Source organism: Prionailurus viverrinus, chromosome E1 (genome assembly GCF_022837055.1).
Source record: "Prionailurus viverrinus isolate Anna chromosome E1, UM_Priviv_1.0, whole genome shotgun sequence".
NCBI classification, from domain to species: domain Eukaryota; kingdom Metazoa; phylum Chordata; class Mammalia; order Carnivora; family Felidae; genus Prionailurus; species Prionailurus viverrinus.
Genome location: NC_062574.1, coordinates 18,486,012 through 18,505,662, shown reverse-complemented (window position 1 = coordinate 18,505,662; position 19,651 = coordinate 18,486,012).

Genomic DNA, 19,651 nt, shown 5'->3' with positions numbered 1-19,651 from the left:
CAGATGGAGAGCCCCACTCGGGTCTTTACCATTTCTCATGTCACAGGGATGTCTGTAGGGCCCTGGACCACAAGAGGTTTGGGAGCAAGGGAGGGGCATGATCAGATTTGCTGATCACATCTGGAGGCATGAGCTTTGAGGAGCCTATTGAAGGAGGCACGAACCCAGGGCCTGAATTTAATTCATCTTCAACGCTACAGTTCTTTAATCTGCTACCTTTGTTCATTATGTGAAACAGAACATTTGAGAAGAAATTAAATAGGTTTGAGATGATGCCCAGGGGTCACAGGACTCAAGGAAAGAGCAATCAGAAAGAGTTTGCTCTTGTCCATCTTGTTCACTGTGACATCTTCAGTGTCTACCTTGGGTGCCTGGCAAACAGAGCATGCTGGACATAAGTGCAGAAAGAAGGGAGACCGAGAGGAAAGGAAAGAAGGAAAAGGAGGAAGAGTAAAGGAACTCTAAAAAATCCAGGCCACACAGAAACCCAGCACCAAGCCCTGGGGCTACTACTTACTGGCTGTGTGACTTTAGGAAGATTTCTTAATTTCTCTGAATCTCCATTTCCTCATTTTGAACTGAAGACAATAATACCTTCTTGTTATGAGTCTTACACAATATATCTCATATACAAATATCTAGAACAGTGCCTGACACAGATTAGGTGCTTCATTCTATAAATGTTTGTGGAATGAAAGAAAGAAAAGAAGATGGAGGGAAGGAAGAAAGAGAGAGAAAGGAAAGAAGAGAAAGAGAAATGGAGGGAGGAAGGGAAGGAGGAAGGAAGGAAGGAAGGAAGGAAGGAAGGAAGGAAAGAAGAGACTAACAGAAGTCCAGTTGAATAGCTCTTTCCACCCATGGGTCCTATCTCGGTGCTTTAAGAAAATCACATTTTTGCACAAAAAGGAAGAAGAAGGAGGAGGGGGGAGGGTAGGAGAAGAAGAAAGTCCAGTTGTTTCCCTGTGGATAAATGGCCCTGGAGCTTGGGGACATTGGGTATGGCACACGGGGCCCAGTTGATCACTTCCCCAGGCACGTCAGCGGAGCACAGCCTGCCTCCTTATTTATGTGCCAGGTTTTCATCATTTGCTATGCGCACTTAGGGGATTCATTCCCAAGGAAGTGCAGCCAGCAACATGCCAGGTAGTCAGACAACACAGACAACAGCAGCTAAGGCTGTAATTCCTATCCCACCAACAGCCCTTCAACAAAAAGAGGAAGAACAGACAACTGAAAGCTTCTATTCAAAGTCAATAATAAGAAGTTATAAGGAATGGCAAGGGGCCAGCAAGAGGTGGGCAGGAGGAAGGTGGGGAGCCAGCCCTCGCCCTTTGTGCCAGCCACGAAACAGAAGATCCGGTCAAGCTGTGCACCATGAGCCTGCTTGGCTTTTAGGCAAACAATTTAAATTTTTCCAATTTAGAAAAAAAAAGTTTAAGACCTTACTTTTTTCTTCTTTTGCACTCCATAACTTTGGAAGCTTTATAGCTATATCACTTGGAATATAAAATGCTTCGGCTGCTGTAGAAAACAGTCTGGCAGTTCCCCAAGAAGTTAAACACAGAATCACTTTATGACCTGGCAATTCCACTCCTACGTATATACTCAAAGGAACTGAAAAGAGAACCCTCAAACAAGTACACGTACACACACACACTCATAGCAGCAATTTCACAACAACCAAAAGGTGAACGCGGTCCATAGGTCTGTCATCGCATGAGTGGATAAACAAATTGTGGTATGTCCATACAGTGGAAAACTATGCAGCCATAAAAAGTAATGAAGTATCGATACACGGATGAACCTCCAAAGCATTATACTAAGTGAAAGAAGCCAGGCACAAAAGATAACGTATTGTATGATTCCTTTTCTGTGAAATCGTATAAAATGAAATGGAATCTCCAGAATAAGCAAATCTACAGAGACAGATGAAGATTGGTGGTTGCCAGGGGTTAGAGTAGGAGGTTATTGGGAGAAAGCTTAATGGGAGAGCAGTTTTACTTTGGCGTAATAGAAATGTTTTGGAACTAGATAGAGTTGCTGGTTGCACAATAACGTGTACTGAATACCTCTGAATTATTCACTTTAAACTGGTTAATTTTGTTATATGAATTTTACCTCAATAAATTATGATTTTTTACTTTTTTAAGTTTATTTTTGAGAGAGAGACAGAGAGAGTGAGTGGGGCAGTGACAGAGAGAGAGAGGGAGATAGAGAATCCCAAGCAGGCTCCACACTGTCAGCACAGAGCACTGTCAGCACATGGGGCTCAGTCTCACAAACCGTGAGATCATGACTTGGAGATCAGTGGAGAATGTTTCCCTCCCCAGTGGAGAATGTTTCCGAAATATAATTTCATGGGCCTTAACCCAGATCCAATCAGAAGTTGCAAGGATGGGCCCAGGATCTGTTTTCACAAAGGTCCCCAGGGGCTGTGAGCGTGCCCGTGATTGGTGAGGATAGGGCCGGCCCAACTTGTGGCTTCCCTGCCATTCCTGGGTTCCCAGGCCTCCTGCCTTTGACTTGGTTGGCCTCCTGGGGTCTTCTTCTAGCTGGCAATTCATACGAGCTCTGGCCCTCAGTTCTCCCCCTTAAATACTCCTCTGTGCTCACCATCTCCCTCAGACCCCCTCCCACCCCTCCAGGGATTTGGCTCCCAGGGACACCAACCACGGTGGCCTGCTAAGTCCAAAATCCTTCAAGGCCAAGTCTGGCCCGGCGTGTTGGCTTCTCTCAGGCCATTGCCAAGGGACAGCAGCTTGGAGGCTAGATCTCTAGAACCTGATGGAATTCTCGCCTTGATTCTGTTTCTACTCAATGGCTAAGAGACCAACTCACAAAAGACTGACTGACAAATCAGAGTGCTAATGTGTTTCAAAAATGTCTACCGTTCATCAAGCCCCTCCTGGGTGCCAGGTACTGGGTCGGGCATTTCTTACAGTAACTCCCTCAGGGTAGATCTTATTAAATCCCATTTAAGGAGTGGGGAGGCCAGTCTAACCCCACGGTGCCCCACAGCCCGAAACCTGGCAGTCACGATGGGAAGTGGCCTTGTCAGGAACAGGCACAGGTCTGTCTGTGTCCAGGATGCCTTCTCCTGCTGGCAAGTCCCTGGGAACTAAGTTATAATCTGAAAATGGTCACGGAACGAGAGTCAAGGGAACAGAGCATCTAGAAGTTTTGTCCACAAAGCTACAGCCACAATAATCTTGACCCACATCCCAGGTGAACTGAATGTTGGCATCTCCCCAACACGGTGAACCCTCCCCTTGCAGGATGCGAGGTAAACCCGGCAGATTTCTGTTTGTCTCTAGTCCATCGAGGCACTGCTGACTAGCCCGCATCAGCAGGGAAACAAGTTTTGGAATCCACGGACCCAGGTTCAAATCCCAGCTCCTCCATTTATTAGCTACGTGACTTCAGACCTCAGATGCCTCACTTCCGCTCCAACCTCCAGGATTTTTCCTGCATGGCAAACGTGTGTAGAACTCACAGCCCCCGGGGTTCGGGCTGGTCCCCGCCCCTCCTGCAGACACAGCATTCCTCCACGCTTTTGCCGCATTGTCTTCTGCTGCATTCCAGTCCCGAGGGCTGTCTCCGGTCATGTTTATGGGACTTGGGTAATTCTTAATCCTCTCTGTCCTGGCCCTCTCTCCCCTTTGCCCTCAATCCAAACAGGCATATGATCAGGTCCTGGCCCAGACACAGGGTAGATATAAAAAGGACATTGTATCTGAGACTGGGAGCTCGGAGCTCCTTGGGGGTGGATTTCTACCTCCCACAGCTCACTAATAAGGCTCAGGGAGTCACATGGGGACACGTGACCCCCCCCTCCCCCCGGGCCCAGATGGCCTCCCATCTCCCTGCAGACAGAGCAAGCTCCCTGAGACAAAGCGGCTTCCCACCGCCTGACTTCCACTTAGCCTCATGGCAGGCTTACCTGAAATGTTGGGTCGTTTCTGAATTCATCCATCGAACCCTCTTGTAATTCCTAATGATTATCATTATTTCAGGGATCCCTGGCCTTGGCTTGTGTTCACCAGACTGTGTCTCCTTAAGTCACTCAGCAGCACAAAGGCCTGCTGAGTGTTCACAACATGCCAGGTGGATTCTACATAAGTTATCTCATTTCATCCTCAAAACAACCTTGGGAGGTGGGTACTACCGTTTCTGTCCCCAGCCCAAAGACAATAACTAACGCTTATATAGCACGGTGTCGCACGGGTCGTTCTCAGTGCTGTATGTTTAACTCATTCCATCGTCCCTGCAGCCCTATAGCGTAGATACTCCCAGGTGACTCCCTTGACTGAGACAGAGAGGGGGAGCAAATGACCCAGGCCACCGTTCAAGTCCGAGCACTGTGGCTCCCGAGGCCCCCAACCACTCGGCTACACTGCCTCCTGTTTTTCTCCAAGCGGGTTCCACATGTAATTTCAGCAACCCACAGATACCATTACAAATCGATAGGGTGCGAGCCAGATGAGGCTTGGCTCAGCCACACAGGTTCCTGAGGTGCTGAAGGACAGACCACACAGATTGATTTCTCGGCTGAGTCTTTAAATGTCAGCGTGTGCGTGACCACCCCAGACCTTGGGTACGGAAATAAAATGCAGAAGGAAAGGGCATTCTAATGCGGGGGGTGAGGGCGAGGCTGGGCAACAGAAAGCGATGGCCTGGGGCACACATGTGTGCGGGCTGGTGGGCATCCCGGGGCTGTGGGGAGGAGCCCCTCGTAGGCAGTGGGGGATGGAAACAGGGAGGGGGAAGGGGTAAGAGCGGCACCCTTGACCTTGGGCTGCTGGGAAGCCATTTATGGCATGACACCAACCCAGGAGAGCTGGGTCTTAACCTGATTTAGCTCCTCTATCCGTATTGATTAGTCACTATTAGGAACTGCTCATTTAGACCAGCCAGGCTGCCTGAGCACAGCTTGTCGTCACAAACGCAGTGTTGGAAGAGCAAAGACAGCTCACCCTCCCTCCCACCCCCAGAATTCACCCAGACCCCCTCTTGTCACCAGGCCCCACTGCATAGCCCTCTGGGCCTGCCCGGTCCAATCATTCACTATTCTAGGAGCTGAGGGGACAGACACACACATGAGAGAGATGTCCCCACCTAGTCTCACGCAGCCAGGAAGGGGAGACTGGCAGGATAAGGAGGAAACAGAAGCACACCTAAGACGAATTTCAGATGTGTTGTGTGCAATAAAGAATAAGATGAGGTGACGTGAGAGAGGCTGGGGTGGGGGGGTGGGAGTGGGGGACGAGGGAGAAGGTAGACCAGGAGGATCTCTCCAAGGAAGTGACATTTGAGCTGAATTCTGAGTCATGGGGGGAATGGACCATTCTGAGATCTGAAGAAAGGCTTCTCAAGGCAGGCAAAGGCCCTGTAGCAGGTGCAGACTCAGCCTTTTGGACCATGAAATTAGTGCTGTGAGTGGCAGAGAGGTGGGTGGTGAAAGGGGAAAGGAGGGTGGGATCAGATGGACCCCTAACCCCTGGTATTTTGTCTCTGTGGAATGGTTGACCTTCATCAAGAACCCAAGTTCACCATCAGGACTTGACATCATTGGGCCTCCTCCTTCCATCTATGTTCCCGAATACGACTCCGGGTTGGCCCCTTGCCTTCACATTCTGGGTAAAAGATTAAAGAAAGAAGATGACTCTTGTCCAACCATGACTCCTTAGAGAGAGATCCAATGTAGGAGGCTGAGAAAGGACCCTGGGGACTGGGAGGCCAGAGGAACTTCCCGACCACTCACTCATCCAGCTCGGCCCTGGGCTCTGTCTCGGGTCCAGATCTGCCCTCTGCTCCTGCTGGTCCAATATAGGCAATGACCTTGCCCAGATTCCTCTTAGAGAAATCCTTCTCACTTGCCTAGTATAAATGATTCTGACTCTGTGTGGTCTTTCTTGACTCACATCACATTTCATTGTTGGACTGGGTTGGTTGGTTTGTTTTTTAATGTTGATCTGGCATTTGTTTGAAGATCTATTTGATCCCTCGTTGCCTTTTGTTGGATATTGTAGTTTTCTGAATACTTGTCTCTTCCATGATGCCACAAGGTCTACAGAGAGCGGGACTTCAAATAGCCTGGCCGCAAAACTCTAGGTGAGACACTTAGGCTTTCCAGACTTCTGCTTCCTTTGATTCCCACAGAAGCTGACCCTGAAACCAGGATTCGCTATCAGAAGTTTATTGGGAGGCCATCCCGGGAAGTGCCAAAAAGCAAATGGGGAAGGGAGACAGAGAAAGGCGCCCCCAAATAGGGCGCTGTACCAAGCAAGTTACCACACTGGGCAACTGGATTCCAATCCTGCTGGGCAACCCCAGGGAGGCAATGGAGAATACGGGTGTACGACTTGGCTGAACTTTGCCGTCAGTACAGATACCTGAGTTCCATGTACAGAGATTCAGAAATAATTGGTCTGGGATGTGACCTGGGCATCAAAGGTTTTTTTAATGTATATATTCCCCAGGTGATCAGATATGTATCAAAGTTCAAGGTCACTGGTGCAGCATACACATCAGAGCTGTCTGAGTTGGGAGGTGAAAAACTGGGGTGCTATCCACCAACTCTCTGTGCCCTGTTCGTTGAAGAGAGAGTTCCAGCTTATTCTATGAGTGGTCTTAGCATGCTCCCCTGGCCAGAAAGAAATGTAAAAATAAAACCCCCAAACTCATAGACGTTTGTAGTCAGTCTTGGGCGCACGAGGGCGTGTACGGGCAGGGGGTTGACAGCATTGCTACATCCTTTATCTCTAAAGCAAGGCTTTACAGGGGCGCCTGGGTGGCTCAGTTGGTTAAGCGACTGACTTCGGCTCAGGTCATGATCTCGCGGTTTGTGAGTTCGAGCCCCGCATCGGGCTCCGTGCTGACCGCTCGGAGCCTGGAGCCTGCTTCGGATTCTGTGTCTTCCCCTCTCTCTACCCCTCCCCTGTTCACTCTCTGTCTCTCAATAATAAATAAATGTTAAAAAAAAAATTTTAAGTAGGGCTTTATAGAAGTGGCTTTGTGGTAGCAAATGTCTATTCAGTACCCGGCACACAAGAGGCACTCCACGAATGTTGTTATTAGGATCTCTTCTGCGGGTTATTGCCATATTCCCTTCAGCACCCAGCTGGGGGATTTGCACAGACTGGACGCCCAGTGGCAGGAATGATCTCCCCTCTAAGACAGCAACGCTGGGAGGCTGAATCGATGGGGCTGTTGAGACGCATCATTCAGTCCTGCAGTTCCTGAGAATCTGAAATAGTGTCTTTCCCTAGATCATCCGATACGGGCGGCACGCTGGAATCACCTGAGTACCTGACAAGAAAATACACACGCCTGGGTCCTGCCCCCAGAGATTTCTGATTTAATTGGTCTGGGGTGACGCCTGGGCATTCCGGATTTGTAGCGGCTCCCCTGGAGGCTTTAACGTTGCAGACTTGGTGACTATTAGCCAAGGGTGGAGGGTCAGGCGGAGGGTTGGCAGGGATGAGCAGAGATAGGATAGTCGCATAATTCTCCCCTCTCCTCCATCCAAAGCCTATATCGTCCACCGTGTCCTGGGGCTTTCAGAGACTCCAGTATCCAGGAGAGAGGCAGGATCGGGCCTAGGCGAGCCTGGCTGGTCCCCTCTCAAAGGCCGGCCACCCACCAACACAGGCAACTTCCTGCTCATTCTGACGTGCGTCTTCCCCCACATCCAGCTAACCCTGCCTCCAGCCCACCCGGGCTCACCCCGCAGACCCTCCCCGGGTGTCCCATGTGCCAGGCGCCAGATGAGGTGCAGAGGCACAGGGATGCCACAGTCTTCACTGACCCCGCTCCCGAGAGGAGAAAAACCAACCCTCACACGCTCAAAGGCCTCGATGGAAGTCTGCCTCCTTGCAGTAGGGCCCGAGGGACAGAGGGAGAGTGCCTTAGGACAGGTTCTCCAGAAGAGCCTCACAGAAATGCCCTGAGATTGGTAGCGATTAATATCTTTCTTCAAAAATAAGGAGGGGTACGTGGCGGGCTCAGTCGGTAGAGCATGTGACTCTTGATCCTAAGGTCGTGAGTTCAAGCCCCATGGGGGGCATGGAGCCTACTTCAAAACAAAACAAAGTCACAGGGAGAGGGACGGGATAAACAGTTTCAGAGCCTTCATGATGCTTCTACCAGGCAGGGTGCTGGGCACTGCACACACATCGTTAATAAAAGCAGCCCATGTGAATTGCGTACCTACTGTGTGTCAGGACCCTTCTAAGTGCTGGTTTAGTCCCCACTTACTCCCGTGAAACAGATGCTGTTGTTACCCCATTCCACAAACGAGGACACTGAGGCTTGGAGAGGGGAAGTGACTTGCCCAAGGCCACCCCGGGGTGGAACCAGGACCGCGGCCCAGGCTGCCGAGCCTCCTCCCTGAACCATCACATTCCCGGCCTCCCACCGCCAGCTTGCCTCCTCACAACCCAGTGAACGAGGCGTCATTATCTTGTTCTTGATCAGAGACAGTGACGAACAAGGAGGCTGCCGTCAGACCATGGGCTCCGAGTCCAGTCCTGGCCTGCCCAGTTCTGAAACCCTTCCTGGTCCTTTGCCCCAGCCTGTTCCCATGGCCCAGCGTTCCTTCCACGGCCCCACCCTGTTGGGGCGAGTCTGGACTCTCTTAATCATTTCCTGCCCCTTGAAGACCAGGCCCGTAGGGCAGACCCTGCCAGCTGCCTGCTTAGCCTCGCTGGGTCTCAGCCACAGCCATGGCCTCCTTCCCCACCGGCCCCTGCACGAACACCCACGGCCATCAGGTCAGGCCCACTCAGCACAGAACGGACATCTCTAGCCCCACAAGGACGGTGCCTATTTGTAGGCGCCGAGGGTGGCCTGATGTTCCTGCTGGGGTGTCTTGCCTTGTCCCATTTCCATCGTATTTTTAACCGGGGCTGTGGGGGCACCGGGAAGGATGTGTTTTGCTGGAGTGAGCACAGCCCAGCCGGTCTCAGGCACCCACCAGCTCCTCACACCCAACTGGGCACATAGAGCAGGACTCACCCTCTCTCTCCACCCAGGCTCAGATCTTTGTCCCTTTGAGAAAGTTCAGGAAGGCTGCTCTGCACTCCGGGAAAAGACTGTTACCAACCTAAGGGCTTGTAATGAACCAAATTATGCTGAATTAATTGGTTGTCATTAGCAGTGTCGGGGAGGGGGGCTGGGGAGCAACGGCGTCCACCGAGCCTGGGAAAGAGAGAGGCGGAGGCAGACGCAGCCCACAGTACAAAACGCGCTGCACAGCTTGTGCGAGAGAAGAATTCCTTACTGTCAGCTCCTGCCAAAATAGCCAAGGCACCCACTCTCGCCTCTGACAGCACCTCTATTCTGAAACTGGACTCCCAGCCTTGGGCTCTGAACGTTGTGGCTCCAGGTGAATCTGTCCTTGTTCACAAGAGCCATAACACAGCCTTGACGATAAGAATGAGTCTGTACCAGCCCCTACGTCCCCAGTGGGTTTCAGGGTCAAATGACAAAGGAATCGGGAGGCCCCGTCTCTCGGCTGCACATCCTCCTTCCCGCCTTGATGGAAATGGCAAGTGAGGAGTCCCCAAGTCGGTAATCACATCTGGTTAAGTGTTTGCAGGAAACAGAAGACGGAGGCTCAGGAGAGCGCATGCGGTCTTGAGCTGGGGTGGAACAGCATTGGCGTAGAGACGAGAGCACCTGCCAGACGGACTCAAGCCCGCAGGTGTCTTATCCTGGCTCTGCTACCGACAGGTTATGTGGCCCTGGACAAGTCACTCCCTTCTCTGAGCCTCAGTGTCTTCAACTGAGGAGCACTGAAATGAACAGTTAATCTGTGGGTCTCAGACACTGGGAGAAGGTGAGGATCTCGCAGCCATTAACTAAGACTTAGGAATCTTTGCATGTACTCTACATTGTCTATGGGTGGGGCGAAGGATACTGTGGGCGGGGCAAAGGATAGCCTCACGCTCCCATGTACTATTGTTTTTCAAGAGAACATCGAATCGATGGTTATTAATAAAATTCTATTTTAAGACACCCGCTGAATGCATAGGAGGTTTGATATATTTTCTTGTTGGGTGATACTGTATCTTTTTTATTTTTCTTGTGGTGAAATATACATGACATAAAATTTACCATCTTAAGCACTTATAAGTGTAAAATACAGCAGCGTTAATGAGATACATTCACGCTGTTGGGCAACCATCACCACTCATCTTCTCAAACTGAAACTCTACCCATTAAACACTAACTCCCCATTGTCCCCTCCCCTTCCCAGCCCCTGCTGACCACTGGTTAACTAAAAGACACTAAAAAGGCAGCCATTCTTCTTATATGGGGTCTGTGGAATAAATTGATGTCAAGAAGAAGTTCTACTTCCTGAAAAGGCATGAGCTCTTGACCCAGATGTGCAAAACCCCTGCCTAACGTCTAGTGATTCTGTGTTTTCTGATGCCAAGAGTTAAAAACCATCCCGGTAATCTGTTTTCCCCTAGAAGGAAGATAAATGAAGATTCACCTTTAAGTTTTTTCTCTTCGTAGGGCGGGAATATGGGGGTAGAGTCTACAGAAAGAGTTAGCAGAGACGTTGGAATAGGGGTTCCCTCCACGGGGCTGGAAGGGGCACGGAGGAGCCTCGTGGACAGCAGGAATTATTCTATATCTTGATCTGCTGGTAGTTACATGGGTGTGGACGTATATAAAATTCACTGAGCTATTCATTTAAGAGTTACGCACTTTGCCGTATGCTTATTATACCCTGAATGACATCATTTTAAAAAGGGAGTGAGCCATCAGTTCAGACGGGTCCAAATAATGACATCCCAGGCAGGGAAGGGTCACATCTTTCCCCTGCCAGGATGTTAGGGGAGTGTATACCTTGCTTGTACAAGCAGGGCAGGATCTGTTCTATCCTGAAATAATGCTACGCCACGGACCATTTGTTATTCATTTGTTAGAGAAAAACCATGCCTTCGTTGAGCTAGGCCCTTGTAGAAGTCCCTGGAGATGCAGACAGGGTCCCTGACCTCATGGATTTACATCAACCATTGCTATCTCTCTCTCACACCTATAATACATATGGCCGAATTCCGTACTGCCCCATCAAAAATGTCCTGTTCAATCTCGGCTCACTTCCTCTCCTACCCTCTCAGCAGAGGTCATCTTAAAGACTCTCTGAGGACCCATGGTGAAGCTCTGGCCAGACGATCTTTAGTAGGGAGTAATCCTCTTTGTCAGGCAAAACAACCTCTATTCCTTTAGAAACCTGTCCATCTTCAAACCCTCTGATCAAAGCATGTTGGTTCTGGGACGTCTGAGTGGCTCAGTCGGTTGAGCGTCTGACTCTTGGTTTCAGCTCAGGTCATGATCTCACTGGTTCGCGAGTTCGAGCCCCACACCGGGCTCTGTGCTGACAGTGCGGAGCCTGCTTGGGATTCTATCCCTCCCTCTCTCTCTGCCCCTCCCCCAGAAGTAAATAAGTAAACTTAAAAAAAATTGAAAAACAAAACCAAAAACAAAGCACGTTGGTTTGACTCTAACAAGGTGGTATTGCAGCTCATCTGTTTTTGTTTCTCTGGCCAGGAACTTCTTGAAGACAGGGACTTGCTGTATTCATCTTCGTGTTAATTTCATTTATTCGGCACCAAATATATGTACAGCACAGTGTTTGGCACGTGGTAAGGGACTCAGGAAGTTAACTGAATGGATAGGAGAGTTCACGAGTGGATAGAGCAGTAAGTCCAGAGTGGCTAAACAGAAGCTGAGGGTCACACAGCCGTGGCTGGACTACAGGTGATACTTGTTCCCAGACGTAGCCCCACCCTCATTTTCCTGGCAGGCGACAGCCACTCCATAAAACTTTCTGTCTAGCCCTTTGAAGAGGTGGGTTTGATTTACATCAGCCATCAGGCAGCAAAAATATGGGCCTTCAAACTTTTATTGCCTTTTTATTATTCCTGGTGACGCACAGAAATATCATCCAAAACATTAGCAATTGCTTTGAAGGTGTGTGTTCCAAGGGTTTGGGGATGGGGTGTTTTTCTGATTTGATAAGTCAGGGTGTTTCCTCCAGGGGGGCCCAGGAGCACCAGCGATGCTGGAGCTGATTCAAAAGCAGAAATGATCTTTCAAGCCTCATTTTCATTTCCATCAGCACCCTATCAGACACCTCCTGCCTGAGCCAGTTCCCATCCATGTATAATTTATACATTTGATTTCAAAAGATTAATCTCTGCCTCATTCACAGGGGGGTGGAGCAGGGAGAGCTCCCTCTTTTATTTTTCATGGTGAGCGATCATGTATATTTCCATAGATTTCATTCTGTTTCCACCCGGAGAATTATTTCTGTAAGACTAATTCCAAACTCACTCTCATACTTATTAGGCTTTTAGGAATAGGTGGGATGGTGGCCATGTATGTGATTTCTATTTCTGCGGGAGGTGGGCTTGTCCCAAGCATACATATTGGAGAGGAGACCAGCCTGTTGCCTCCTGAGGCTTAGGAATGGCCATCTACTTTGGGGGTGGGACAGGGATGCCGGGAGAAGGCTGAAGCCACACTCACCTGGCACCAGGGTGCCTACTGACCTCTGACACGAGTGTATTCTCCATCCCCTGGGTTCCCAGGGCCCTCCTCAAGTAGCTTAAGGAGGCTAAGGAAGCTTAAGGAAGCTTAAGGAAGAAGACCAGAACATCACCAGAGAAAGACTAAATGCTACTTCCTAAACCTAACAGGTTCCCATAATGCCAGGCTCTGTTCTCCCCTTTTTCCATTTTTCTGCCCCATCACCCGCCTCTGAGAATCTAATCCAATTTTGGAATCCCAGAGTTTCAAGAACTAGCTTAGCAGTGACAGAACCCCTCTCCCCCAACTCATACCCAAAGCTTCTTCTCAAGGGACTTGTGCTTCTCTGTGCACTAGCAACTTCACCCCTGGTGGTCAGGCCACAGCCTTCCTTCTGGAAATTCTTCCTGGTTGGGCAGTGTGGTAGATTGTATTTTCCAAGATGGCCGCAACAAGGTCTCTCATCCCAGGTGTCCTTATGCTGTGACGCTGATGAGTCTCCCATCGAGAGATGTGCTCTCAGTTTCCTCCACTCAAATCTAGGCTGACCTGTGACCAGGGCAGAAGTAACATTTCTGCTTCCACCCGGTTCTCTTGGAACTCCCACTCCTGGAACCCAGCTGCCATGCTGTGAGGGAGCCCAGACCACGTGGAGACGCAACACGCAAGTGGCTGGGGGATGGCCCCCGCTGGCATGCTAGCTGACAGCCAGGATCAATGCTAGTCATGTGAATGAGGAAGCCTTTGAAATGACTCCAGCTCCAGCTACCATCTGACCGCAACTGCCCAAGAGATCCCGAACAAGAACCACATAATCAAGTCCAGCTCATCTACAGCACCAGGAGAGATAATAACAAAATGATTGTTCTCGTGTTAAGCCACGACTTACGGGGATGATTCATTTTGAAGCAATAGATAACAGAAATAGGCCCGGTGAGCGGAGCAAGTGAAGACAACACTGGGGCCCTGGCAGCCTTTCCACCTCCCCAGCTGAAAAGACACCCCACATTTATACAAAATCACATGCACATTAGCGCTGGCAGCCTCTGATCCTCCCTTTGCAGAGTTTGGAAAGGAGGACAAAGTGGGGAAGAAAGAGAAATAATATTCACTTAGCGGGTGCCACATACAAGGAAGGTCACTTCTTGCCCACGATACAGATGAAGAAACTGATGTCCAGAGAAGTTAAGTGACTTGAATAAGGTCTCACTGCTAACAAGTGTGCTGTTTGCGAAGTGAGGTCTGCATCAGTAGCCTAAGGTCTAAGACACACGAGGTGGAAAGAGATGCTCAATAAATATTAGTTGAATGAACGAATGAATGAATGAATGCACTCCACTTGCCTTCTCTCTCTGGTCTTTTTCTTTGCTGGTGGCTCAGAGGGCAAGTTGAACATCCAATGGGCAACCTGCCTGGTTTGCTTTTCCCAGAAAGGGCAAGAGAAGGGAAGGAATGGCTGTGAGCTGAACCTAGGCCTCCGTGAAGAGATAAGCTTGCGTTCCTGCCAAGCAGAAGTCACCACCCTGTCCTGCGTTTCTGGCCAGGGCCTTGGGGCTACCTCCTTGGGTCTCAGCTCTCTCTTGAAGGTCCAGCTTCCCGCCTGGGTCTCCGGTTGTCCCTTCAGGCCCGCCTCGGCCCCATCCTCCTGAATGTGCAGCCTCGGGGGTCAGTTCCCAGGGCAAAACCAATGTCAAGGTGATTGCGACCACAGAGAAGCAGCCAGGCAGGGCCAGCGGGCTTTTCCGTGCCCCCTTGTCCTCTCCAAGCACAGCTGGAATCAGAAATAACTTCCTCCACTGCCGTGGCTTTTGAGGGCGGCCGCAGGCCCTTATGGCTGCACTTCCTTTCCCATGCTCATTTTTTATTCAGCCCAGATAATCACATTTTCCAGGAAAGAGGGAGAAAGCAAGCATGCAGAGGAACCTACTGACCAAGCGCCCACCGTGCCCAAGCACGTGTAATGCACACACGTCATCTCATTTGATTCTCCTAATAATGCTATGAGATACATATTATTATTTTTTTTTAATTTTTTTTTTCAACGTTTATTTATTTTTGGGACAGAGAGAGACAGAGCATGAACGGGGGAGGGGCAGAGAGAGAGGGAGACACAGAATCGGAAACAGGCTCCAGGCTCTGAGCCATCAGCCCAGAGCCCGACGCGGGGCTCGAACTCCCGGACCGCGAGATCGTGACCTGGCTGAAGTCGGACGCTTAACCGACTGCGCCACCCAGGCGCCCCACAAATCCTGGTTCTTAATACTAATATGGCCTCTAGCAAGTTACGCATCCTGTCCTCGGCTCAGTTTCCCCATTTGCAGGATGAGGCTAATGAGACAACTCACCACGGAGGGTTGTGAGGGCTGAGAGTTGTTAGCATGTGGCAAGGCTTATAACATAGTAAGTTGGCTACCGATACCATTTCTGGTTTGCTTTAAACACTGCCTGAGCATACATCCTCCACATCCAGAAAGAACCCTTTCCGGGGCCTGCGGCATGCCCTTCCAAAGACCAGACGAAACAGCCGTGCAGCCCCCTCACCTCACCTATCACCCCTCAGAGCACCAGGTCGGGAAGCCAGTGAAGGAAGATGCTCTTTGAAATGGGCCAGGTGCGACCTTAATAACTCCCAAGCCAGCCGCACCTCTGTTTCCCTTCATGTGGCACAAACCGCTTCACCCCATTCAGGCCTCATGTTGAACCCTCAGATCATTTCCTTCCATTGCCTGCCCCTGGCCTGGAGGCAGGGCCCTACCGGGAGAGCAGGGGAAACAGCTGCTCATTATCTTGGCCCCTCCTCCCCTCCATTAGGATATGAATCACCTCCTGAGATGGGTCTCTCCAGCCAGAGGGTGAATCGGTGACCTCACCGCTCAGTTCACTAGGTTCCAGGCATCCCCAGATGCCAGTGACCTTTTCTTTCCCTTTGATGAGTGGAGGCCAGGCTTCAGAGGCAGAGATCCCTCCCCCAGCCCCCAGCCCAGGTGCAAAACCTCTCCGGCACATCAAGGGATTCTCGATTCTAAGTGGCACAAGTTAGAGTTTGCTGCGCGTGTTTGTGGGTTTTTTCCATCGGTACCCTGACTGGTAATGGCAAAGCTAAGTTGAAGCCAGGTTGGCCTAGAGGCAGAAGCAGAACGCTAATTCTCTATCATGCCTCTCGCCCTCTTTCCAGCTTCGCCGTCCTGAATGTGCCAGGGTAACTCCATCCATCTTCTTAGTCATTCTGCCCATGTCCACCTGCCTAGGGTGTATAGATAGCTGTGCACAGTCGTTCCCTGGTCCCTTCCGTCAGCTGATAAGTATTTGTTCCGGGATCAGAACTTTTTAAGAAGATACTCACTGAGCTCCCGATTTGTAGCAGGTCACGTGCTAAGCGATCGACAGGTGCTGTCTCATTTATTCCTCACACATACCCCGGGGGCGGGGGGGTAGGTACTATTATTAACCCCATTTTATTGATGCGGAAACTGAGGCTCAGAATGGCTAAGAGACTTGCCAGGACTTCACACCCGATGAACAGCTGAGCCAGGATTTGGATGAGGTCTCTCCAACCCTAGAACCCACTTCGTTACTACCACACGGCGTTGCTCCCTGAGATGTGGCCTTATGTTCCCCGCAGATTTGTTTTCACGCCAGTTCTGCCTTCCCGGTTACTCAACAGTTACCCCCAACACTGCTGCAGACAGGCATCTCTTGGCTACTTCTCTTCCTTTACGACCTTAGGTCGCTTGTGTGATTCCGAGCAAAGCAGCTTAAGATTTTTCAGTCTTGTTTTCAAGTTTTAAAATTTGTTTTGAGAGAGAGAGCACATGGCAGAGGAGGGGCAGAGAGAGAGAGAGAGAGAGAGACAGAGAGAGAAATCTGAGTTCCTAGACTCCCTGTGACATATACTCATTGACTGGTATTGCAAGATATACCAAAGTTAAAAACAAATGGGATAAGGGACTTCTGGGCGGCTCAGTCGGTTAAGCGTCCAACTTGGGCTCAGGTCCTGATCTCACCGTTGATGGGTTCGAGCCCCACGTCGGGCTCTGTGCTGACAGCTCAGGGCCTGGAGCCTGCTTCGGATTCTGTGTCTCGTCTCTCTCTGCCCCTCCCCTGCTCTCACTCTGTCTCTCTCTATCTCTCAAAAATAAATAAAAATGTTAAGACATCTTTTAATAAAAAAAATACATGGGAAAAAGTAATTTAAGATGCTGAAACCTTGTAATGGACACCTATATGAGTTTTATTATATAATCATCCCTGTTATTGCTAAAATTTTAAAGTTACATCATGTTTTAAATACAGAATTTAATAACTAAAAAAAAAAAAAAAAAAAAAGCCAGAAAGAAAGAAAGGAAATACCAAAGTTAAAGATCTAGAGTAGCCCCATCAATAGCTGGATTCAAAATCCACCCTCCTGGTACCAGAATCCGAGCACCCGGCCGGGTCACCCAGACTCCGCACGCAAGGGAAGTATAAGCAATGTTTCCCAAAGTCTGTTCCATGGAACCCTCGCCCCAAGAGACGCAACACCAAAAAAGCGTTCCACAGTCCCAACGGGTTTGAGAGACACTGTATACTCTAATCCCTGCCTTAGGGTTTACCACGCTCCTTAGCAAATCGTAAGCTTGAGAAGTTTTTCAGGAAAGAGATCTGTTTCCCTTTATGTAACGACGGAGTTACTTCTTCCATTTATGGAATCCCAGAACCCCCTCTCATCCTTTTAGGTTCCACGGACTCAGTGCTCCGTGGCACAGTCTTTGGGAAATGCCGTTCTGGTGCCTCCACCCTCGCCTGCATCAGACCGGGTTCGTCTACACATCACCAGCCTGCCAGCTACAACCACCCACTCCGCAGGCAGGGCCAACAAGGCCAGCAGCGCGTGGCCTGGGCCGGTGGAGCTGAGCTCACACTCCCGCTACTGGCAGGGCCCGCTGGCTGCCTCTCTGACCCCTGGACCCGGGAGCCAGCGGCCTGCCCAGCCCGCAGCTGACCTCCCTTGACTTGATCCCTGGCCTTCAGGCACATCCTGCCTGCTGACTCCTGGTGCCAGCCCGGTCCAAACGGCCCCGGCAGTCCGCACGCCTCCCTCCCAGAGAGGACACGCGGGAGAGGAAGCCCGGGTGACGAGCGGGGCTGCAAGGGAGGTGCTCCCTGAGGCAGAGCACTGGAGCAGAGCCGTGTGCTGGGGAACCGGCCCGTGTTTGAGCAGAGCCATCCACCAGCTTGCAGGACGAAGACACAAACAGCTCCCGAGCTCCAAACGCCTTCACAAACTTCCAGCGTGTGAAAGAACCCACCTGTCTCTCCAGCACCCCACCCACCAGGTAACACCGCAGCTGCCGCCTCCGCCCCCAGCAGCCAAAGTCGTGTGAATGCTACCAGCCTTTGCCTGTCAGCTCGTAAGGACAGGGCCAGCATGACTGGTACTGCAGCTCAAAGCCCAGGACAAGAGATCAAGAAATAGCAACGGCCGCAAGAGTCCCAAGATGGGGGGGGGGGGGGGGGGGGGGGGGCGGGGACACGGGGTGTGTGAAATCAATAGAGTTGTCTGCTTCCTCATGAAATTTGCTTCTTCAAGCCAAGCGTCCTCTTTGTAAAGGACCTGGATTAATAATGTCCACAGCTAAGGACCCTGTGTGCATACATGCATCTAAAACAATGCTGATGGGGTCCACACGTGTATGTATGAGTAGGGGAGCAAAGTCAAGAACACAGGAAGAAGTCAAAGTGGAAGGGGTCTGTTAGACAGCACTGCCTTTAAGAGGTCCTTATTGGGGCATCTGGGTGGCTCAGTTGGTTGAGCGTCCTACTTCGGCTCAGGTCATGATCTCACGGTTCGTGGGTTCTGTGAGTTCGAGCCCTACCTCAGGCTCACTGCTCTCAGTGCAGAGCCCATTTCGGATCCTCTGCCCCCCTCTCTCTCCGCCCCTTCCCCACTGGCGTGCGTTCTCTCCCAAAAAGAAATAAGATATTAAAAAAAAAAAATAGGGGCTCCTGGGTGGCTCAGTTAAGCGTCCGACTTCAGCTCAGGTCATGATCCCATAGTTTGTGAATTCAAGCCCCGTGTCAGGCTCTGTGCTAACAGCTCAGAGCCTGGAGCCTGCTTCAGATTCTGTGTCTCTGTCTCTCTCTGCCCCTCCCCTGCTCATGCTTTGTCTCTCTCAACCTCTCTCTCTCTCTCTCAAAAATAAACATTAAAAAATTTAACAAAAAATAAGAAATCAAAGGTCCCTATTTCCCATGATTGATAATTAACTTTGGCATCAGTAAACTGCTTGCCTTTCCCGCCTCCCCCACCCCGCATGGATCCCCCCCCCCCCACCATGAAATTTATAGCTCTTCTCTTGGAATGCTACACTCTACAGCAGGCATAGGACCAAAACAATAACTAGAGGGCAAAGCAATTAACCATTTCCCCAGGCTGAAGTTCTAGCCTCTTATTGCCTTGATAATTTACTTTGTAAAGTGGCAGGCACCTTGGCTCAGAGTCACTTTCCAAATCTATTTAAAAGCCCCTGAATTCTGCTGAGTCTGATTTCACTCTGTGAACAGGACAAAAAACAATAAGGTCCTCACCACTTCATTGTTTGGTGCTAAATATCACCCGTGATACTTATTTAAAAGCCTATAATTATAATACAACTTGGTTTTCCTGCAAAGCTTCCATTTCCTGGTATACTAGGAGACAGAATTAGTGGTTTTATTGTTTCGGTGAGTCTTCGGAGCCGCGGACCAAAAATCGCATCGCTGGGTGTCATCCCTTCTCCACCATGTCTACCTATTTCCACGGAGATCCCACAGCCCTCAGACCGAGCCTCATGGTTCTCGTTGGAAAACCTGTGGAGGCTCTGAGCTTTCAGGGGAAATACAGGGAATGGGAATGCCAAGACCCAAAGGACCCCAAATCCTATCACAATCTAATTCCGAACCTATGATCTTGTCTACTCTGACCTCTCCTTGCCACCAACTGCATTTCCTCTTGCTTCCTATTCAATGAATGGCTCCACCATCCGCCACTGGCTCAAGTCACAAACATGGTGGTCATCGGGGACTCACCCATTTCCCTCACCACTAGCCCCATGCCAGATCCACCCAGTCTCCTCAGTTCTGTCAGGGC